At 47.9% G+C, this 8,243-nt stretch overlaps 1 pseudogene; it reads right to left on the bottom strand.

Moving 5' to 3' along the window:
- Positions 1-599: 599 nt before the first annotated feature.
- On the bottom strand, positions 600-956 carry LOC148093190 (RNA guanine-N7 methyltransferase-activating subunit-like protein pseudogene; annotated as a pseudogene).
- Positions 957-8,243: the final 7,287 nt, after the last annotated feature.

The following is an 8,243-nucleotide window of genomic DNA, read 5'->3' as shown; positions in this document are numbered from 1 at the left end:
ATGTGTCTGGCTGTGAACCTCCATGAGCAGAGCATGCGGGCTTTGGACTTCCGAGACTAAGGCTGTTTTCACGTCCAGGAAGGGTGCCTGAGGCTGCCCGACTTATGTCTTATCAACTGAGCTATTTGTGAGAAACAGTTCCTCATTTAGGTTTGGGAACTGATTGCCAAAACCAAAATTTATTCTATTAACAGGTCTATTCTTAGCCTCATTCTTTTAAATTGAACTTTATTTATTTATTTATTTATTTATTTATTTATTTATTTATTTATTTTCTGTTTTATTTCTGTGTAAAACAAAGACATAACTCCTGGAGGTCAGACAAGGAAAAGATGCACCAAGTTCACAGCACGATTGAGTCATGAAATGAAGAATCCAAAATAGAAGTCCAGCAGTATAATCCACCACCTTTTTAGGGACGTCTTTATTCCCAGCAACCATCACATCTCTCCAATAAGGTATTTTTTTTAAATGCCTCAAGTTCCAAAAAAATCCATTTTCTAAAATCAGATGTAAAATCATGACCAACAGAAGACACACACAAATTTTTGTCTTGTTAACAAAGTAAATGGTTTTACTATAAGCGGCTGACATTTCTGTCAGTAGTAACCATAGGGAGGCCGTTGGTTGTAACCATAGTTTCCATACTGGTGAGGGTGGTAAGGTTCTTGCCTGTGCTGCTGGTAATTGTTACCCCAGGGTCATTCATGCCACTGGTTGGATCGATTGTCACTTTGCCACCCCCATCTGCTGTCCCTGCCTCTAAACTGTCTGTTATGTTGCAACCAGTTGCCTCTGTTTCTATGGTTCCCACCAGCCCTGCTGTTTCATCCCTCGACAATCGGAGGGGACACAGGAGGGCGTTTCAGGTACTCCTGGTACTCTTTGTCATCTTCTGTGAATCTACTGGCAAACATCTCTTCAAAATTTGGAGCAGCTTCAGAAGTATCAGTCATTATGAAATTCTGTAGTTTTTTTAATTCTGTAGTTTTTCTCCGAGGGAACACAGCCTCCCTGAACTTTATTTTTTTATACTCGATATTTAGCTTAAGAACTGTTGCAAACCTGAAAGGAAACCATCTATAACATTTTATTTCCCTTTAATACACCTTTCCAGGAGCTTTGTAAATACTCCAACCAGTGCTTCTCAAACCCTAACATGTATGTGAGTTGCCTGGGACTCTTGCTAAAATGCAGATTCTGGTTTAAGGGGTCTGGTCTGGGACTCAAGATTCTGCATTTGTAACAAAGCTCCCAGATGTGGCCAAACTGCTCTGATCCACTCTGTATTGAACAAATTCACATTCAAAACTCTTACTTTAGCCCAGCTGGCATGGCTCAGTGGTTGAGCATCGACCCATAGACCTGGAGGTCACGCGGTTCAATTCCTGGTCGGGGCACATGCCAGGGTTGCAGGCTCGATCCTCAGTGGGGGGCGTGCAGGAAGCAGCCGATCAATGACTCTCTCATCATTGATGTTTCTATCTCTCTCTCCCTCTCCCTTCCTCTCTTTGAAATCAATTAAAAAAACATTTAAAAAAACCCCAAAACCTCTTACTTTACAAATGCTGTTTATTAAATAAACCAAAACTAAACAGTTAAGAGAAACACCCCTGTCCTCCGGCTTCATAGCAGTCTGACTTTCTTGGAGTTCTTTGGGCTTGACTTCCTTTCGGTTGACATTAGTGCACGCAGGTAACCCTCCAGCTTCCTCTCTGTGCTTTGTGAGCTGTCATTCATCACTTACTCACTAGTGTGAGGTGGGTGGGTCATGGCCTAAATTAGCCCATATGTCCTGCTTCAAGGACCTGTGGTGAGTTTTCCTGGAAACCATTTTCTTCATCTCCATTGTTACAAGATCTCTGTAAGGGGGGCAGTGGGCAGGGACAAGGCTTGGGAGTCCCAGGGTTGAAGATCAGCTTGGTGCTCCTGCCCGTGTGCATTTATCTGGTAAAGTACAAGAAAGCCTGCTTCTCTCCCACCCTGACTCCGCCTACCCTGAGCCTTGGCCTTGTCTAGAATGGACTCCGGATGGCAGTTGTGGATGCTCAGAGCACAAAAGGTTTCTTGTTTGCCCAAGAGTCTATCAGTGTTTAAACAGAACCGGCGGAAGCACAGGCACACGGTATCAGCAGCTTATCGGGGCCCACGGTTTTCCAGGTACATTGCTAGTCCCTTGAGTTTACCCAGCTCCATCAGCACTGAGTTAAAAATTGCAAGGCCAGGCTGTACTGCGTCGAGATAGGGCAGTAGAACAAGCCAGTTACTGAGGGTAGGGGTGTGTGGGTCCTCGAGATCTTACTTGCATTCCGCCCATGTAGAGAATAAAGCTGTGGTGCCCCGTGCGTTAAGAGGCGCCCAGAGAGAACCAAAGTCTGGTTTAGGGAAGCATCCAGAAGGTGGGCTGATCCAGGCCTTTCTCTTGGTACCCTGGCTCTTCATCTTAGCTAACCAGGTCTGTAGTCAGCCCAGGAAGTGGTTAAAGGAGGTGCGAACCGTGAACACCTTAAAACTGTATGCAATTTTGGCATTTGCCAGTGTGTCTGCATGCATATTTCTCTGGGAGTGGATCCAGGACCCACAGGGCTAAATGCTCCTGGGCTATTTGGGCTGCATCTTCTTGGAAGGAGATTTCGGGACAGATAGATGGGTAGCTTGCTTTAAATGAGTCCTTTCTGTTTATAATCATCACTCCTACTGCCCAAGCACTTGCTCTGTGCCAGGTGCTGTGCAAAGCACTTTATGAGTATTGCCTCATGTAATTCTCAGAACAATCTTATGAAATAGGAATGTTTATTTCTATTTTACAGATGAAGGAACTGAGGTTTAAAGAGTTGTGATTTGTCCAAGGTCACAGAGCTAAGTAAATGATCGAGCTAGCATCTGAACCTGGGCTTTCCCATTCAGTAGCTCTTCGAACCATGGAAGTTTTGTCTCTAATGCTTTCACATACTTGTCTGAGTTTCTCATATACATTTATACATTGGTTAATTTGTTTAACTGGCACAGAATTGTCCCAAACTTTAGCCATCTAAAAACTAGCTTCATGCCCTGGCCGGTGTGGCTCAGTTTGTTGGGCATTGTCCCGGGTACCAAAAGGTTACCAGTTTGATTCTCAGTCAGGGCAGATGCCTGAGTTTCAGGCTTGATCCCCAGTGGGGTGGGGTGGGGTGGGGTGTGTGTGTGTGTGCAGGAGGCAGCTGATGGATGCTCCACCCTCACATCAATGTTTCTCTCTCTCCCTCCCTCTCTCTCTAAAAAGAAATAAAAATATTTTTAAAAATAAAATAATTAGCTTCATAAATTTTGCCCTATTTATATACTGTATCATTAAATTACTATTTAATTAAAAGTTTTATTATTAAATGTTATTAAATTTGTTATTACTTAGCCTCACCCTAAACAATGTCCATGAAATAACCATTGATGTGTTGGTTTCATTTTTCTTGAATTCACACTGAAATAACTAGATAACCATTCAAATGAAATATGTTATGTCCCACCTAATGTAATTTATGGTGTCATCAGAGTATGGGTACCGTACTTTGAGCAGTTCTGATGTAAGATGTGAAGTCTGCATGTCCATATTGCAGCAGAACTGGGGGTGAACTACAATAGCCTTTACACCCCCAACCCCAGGCAGCCCCGCCCCGCCACCTTGTGGAGTGTGACATTGGGAGTCCAAGATGCGACTGGGTTGCTTCCAGAGAAGGTGCCAATGGTGGAGACCATGCTCTGTATCCTTCAGGGCCTGTTTTCACTGTCAAGAAAAAGAATATTACTTAGCTTGTTTTGAGGGGGTTGAAGGATTCCTGGGACTCCAGCAAGAATCTGTACTCAGTCTCTGTGTGCTCCTGCTGAAGAGAATTGCTGGGGTACTGGGGTGATGGGAGAGATGGCCTTGCCAGGGGCAGAATTTGGGTCTGAGCCTGGGCTGAGAGGCCTCTCACTAAACTCCATTTGTTCCCATTTCTGTTCTAACCAAATGCTTCTCCCTAAATTCCATCCCCTCTGGGACAGAAATTAAAGGGAAATTTGAACTCCTGTGGCCTGAAATTGTGTGTGCATCTGACCTACATGGCTGCCTTACAAGCTAGAGAAGAATTCCTAATTTCCTGAATTCGCTGTTACACCAAAATGTGCTAAGATCCTCAGTAACTGAGCAACCTGATCCTCTCCCCATGCCCACAAAGTTCCATTTTACAGGTTAAATTTCCCAGTCTTGGGCCTGTAGCAACTTTGTAATTTGGCAGCCCCACTACCAGCAAGTGAGACAGGATGGCTGCATTCCCTTGCAGGAAGGGGAAAGGGAAGGGGAAGGGAGCGGGGGTCCTGGAGTTTGTCTTCTCTCAGCAGCCTGGAGAGATCAGCGGCTGGAAAAGGTTCTTGTTGGTCCTCAATGCTCTTACTAAGCCCACCTGTGGCAGGAAAGTGACATTTGTCTGCCCCGCAGCTGAGCTGGTATCTTGATCATCTCAGAGACAGTGATTGCCTGTCCGTGGCGATTCTGGCTGTTACTGCTCCAGTACAGTCACGCTTCCTTCCATTGCGCTTTGCTTTATTGTGCTTCACAGACATTGCACGTCTCATCCATTGAAAACAAGACCCTCCGCCTGCAAAAAGATTGCTTTACGGCAAGTCTCGCTTGACCGCAAGACTCGCTTTACGGCAAGGCTTGCTTTACGGCAGTGGTCTGGAACTGAGCCTGCAGCGTCTCAGGAACGCCAGGGGTGACCAAAAATCTGTAAAAAGGAAAGAGAAGTCTGCTCTTGGGTTGGGGTGGGCATTTCTCATTCTGACCGTCCTCATCCTTGTGGGACAGCAGTAGCTGACCCTGAGGGCTCCTCTGGGAACCGCAGTAGTCCTGGTCCCGAAAACAGAATTCTAGCTTTGGGGGTGCGCTTCCTAGTCTCCCTCTGCTGTCTAGTCCCCAAAATGGCCTGGCCTGACCTAGGACTCAGAGGTCCGGTGCTCTGAAGAAGCCTGTCGCCAGCTGCCAGCCTCGCATCCCGTCCTGCAGGCCCCCCCCCCCCCCCCCCAGCCGCGGGAGCCGGGGCGCGGGCGGGTGGAAAGCTGCCAGTGGCAGGAGATTCCGAGGGAGATAAAAAGCACATCTTTGACCACTTCTTTACTAAACAGACCCGAGCTGTGTAATTAAAGGCCCCGGGACTCTGCTGGAAATAGGTTTAAACTTGAGGTAATCCCTTCTGGCACTTCCTCTTCCTAATAACCATCAACAGAAATCAAACAAATCCACCTGGCTCCAGCCCGCGAGTCTGTCAGCAGCAAAGGTCACAGAGGAGCGATAAGAGAAGAAAGCGGCCACAAGCCGCGTTCCTGGGAACACATGTCGGGGCGTGTTGGCAGGTGACTCCTGCCAGGACCGTCCCGGCCTGCGACGGGCGCTCTGCCGGGGGAGGTCACCCTCTCCCGCGGGGGTGTCGGTGGAACCGAGGCAGGGTGCCTGCCGGTACCCCCTGCCTTCCTCTCTTCTCCCTGTAAGGTGTGACTCAGCCAGAAAGACAGTTCTTACCGCTCTTTTACAGTTATTTTCCCCCCCTCTTTTCAAAAGTGAGGCATGGCCATTATTGAAAATACCGCTAATAAGCAAAACAAAGGGTGAAATAATGACCCCTAATTCCCCCAAGGGTGATGCCCCCCAGACCTTTTTGGTGCATCTTCCAATCTGTTTTTGGTGCATGTACGTGTGTGCAGGTGTAAAAGACACACACACACATATGCACGGAAACTTTTTAAAAAAACTTTCAGACTGCGTTATCCTGTGCAAACTGCTCTTAGCCTGCTTTTTTGTTTCAATCTGTCTCGAGCATCTTTTGTCACAGTCTGGCGTCACGTCATTTTAAGTGGCTGAGTGGTATTCTGTCACCTATCAGAATTTACTTTAATAATCTCGTTATTGAATGTTTAGGTTGTGTCCCAATTCCCATCCCTCCTCTCGTCCTCCACCCCCCATTAAGCTGTGTTGTGGAAACATCCTGACTATTGGGTTTTTGGCTGAAAGAGCAGGTGTCAGCTGGTTTGAGCCTGCCCAGGTGAGCTCAGCAGTAGGGAGGGGAGGAGACTGGGTTTCTCAGAGACGGTTGGACCCTCACTGGTGAGCCTGTGCCCCATGTATCTTGAGGACGCCAGAGAGCAATCCCGGGGGTAAGGGTCAAGCAGGCCCCTCCCTGGTGCCGAGGGGATGTGGGCTGCAGAAGCCGTAGAGGTTAATCCAGGATGGCTTGGCTTGGAAGTGGTGGTTTGCTGAGGGCAGTGAAGTGTAAAACCGCCCGAGAGCTTAAAGAACAGGAAGTCTTCACTCTGTTCTTGGGTGTCTGTGGTCCTCTGGGCTCAAGCGGTGGGTCCATACCAGACGAAGGGTCATGAGGCTAAAATATAGTTGGGTCACCAGTGAACTTGGCCCCCAAGGTTTGCAGACTGCTTCCCTGCATGTTCCCCCATGTGTTCTCTATCTGTGACGTTGCAGCAGGACATTGCAAACAGGGAAAATGGCAAAGTCAGGACAGGCAGAACACAACAAGCAGTGAGCATGTACCTCGCACCTACTATGTGTCAGGCTGGTGCGTGTTGCCATCCCCATGTTCCGGGAGAGGGACCATATGTGCAGAAATGTTGAGCCATTTGCCTAGGGTCCTACAGCTGGGACGGTGGAGCTAGAACTTAATCCCAGGTCTGACTCCAGAACCTCACCCAGTCCATGGTGCCACACTGCCTCATTATGAAGGCTACAAGAACTTTCTACCCAGGCAGATTTATACACACGCCTTAATTACGGGTAACAGGGCAAACCAAGGTCATTGTAAAAAATGCCAGTGTTCAGTGGTATTTAGACAACTAGCTTCATAGAAAGCTGGGGTCGAGGGGAGAGGGCAGGTTCTGGAAGCATCTGTTGGAATGGTATGAATTTGTCACAACAGGAAGGAGGACTGATGGGGCTACATTGAGTGTTTATAGGATACGGCTTCAAGTGTTTACTATTTTGAACTGAATTTCTTAACTCGAATATCTTGAGTGAATATAAATAGGTAACCCAGAATTGTTCAATCTAAAATTTGAGTATGCATTTCAAAAGTTGGAGTATAGCTTTCAAAACAAACAGGGACAGAATTCCAGTTTTGTGCTTTTCAAAATTGTCTTCACCTTTCAGATTTTGCTTGTGATACTAATCATTTTGAGCTGATTGATCAAAATGAAAAACGGCCTCGAAAGGCAAGAATGCACTCGGCAGTATGTGCACGTTATAGGATCTAAACACTGTGTCAATGAGCAGAGTATAGAGCAGAAAACTGGCATCATTACAGCTACATGGGAGCCTAGAGGTCGTGCATCTTCAGCACCATCCCCAGGAAAGAAGGAACAAAATGTGGCACTAAGCCACCTGCCCACACTGAATATGAAATTCCAGCCCATATTTCCTTGGGAGAGGCTGCTGTTGCTAAGATTCTAGGTTGGCCACCCACCCCCTCAGTCAGAAAGACAGCTGCTCCGGGTCTGTGTGGCAGTATTTGCCTACTAGGTACACTTCGGGAAACCCATGTCCTTGGGGCCTGAGCACCAAGAAACCATGGCACAGCTCTGCTTCATGCTCTCGTCCTGCCAGAGCCCAGAGGGAGCTTGGCTGAGGGAGCAGGCCTGACCCAGGAAACAGTCTTAGCGGTTTGGGGGACCTCCTATGCTCTCTGTGCCTCCTTGTCCACGTCTCAGGGCTGGATCTGCCCAGTGAGTCCCATTACCCATGGAGAAAACTGGATAGCCTAGAAGCCAGGGGCTGGGGCAAATAGAGACCAGCGCTAACAAGTACCCACCTGCTTAAGGATGGAGCAGCCAGGCAGGGCTCAGGATCTGAAGGGGCCTTTGGTACCAGCAGGGCCCTTAGCATCTGTGTGTGAGGCCCTGTCAAAAGTAACAGGACCCCCCTCCATAGCTGGGGGGGAAGTCAAGGGAACCCAGGCCACCTATAGGATTCCAGAATGATTGGGTTGCGGGGAGGGCAGTGAGGGGATTAGGACGATAGTGTGATTGGTTCTGAGGACCCAGCCCAGCAGGTGCGGTGGGGAATTGGATGATCTCTGCACATCAGTCACCCTCCCACCTTCATTCAGCATGGCCCACACCCTCCCTGTTCCAGCAGCATTGTAGCCTAAGGAGCCCATCATCGCGAAGCTGCAGAGGCAGAGACCCCTCCTTTATGTACCTTCATTACAGTGTGACAGGCACAGTAG

Source organism: Miniopterus natalensis, chromosome 4 (genome assembly GCF_054644295.1).
Source record: "Miniopterus natalensis isolate mMinNat1 chromosome 4, mMinNat1.hap1, whole genome shotgun sequence".
Lineage (NCBI taxonomy): Eukaryota > Metazoa > Chordata > Mammalia > Chiroptera > Miniopteridae > Miniopterus > Miniopterus natalensis.
The sequence above is the reverse complement of the archived record's forward strand: the minus strand, read 5'-3'. Positions and strand labels throughout refer to the sequence as shown.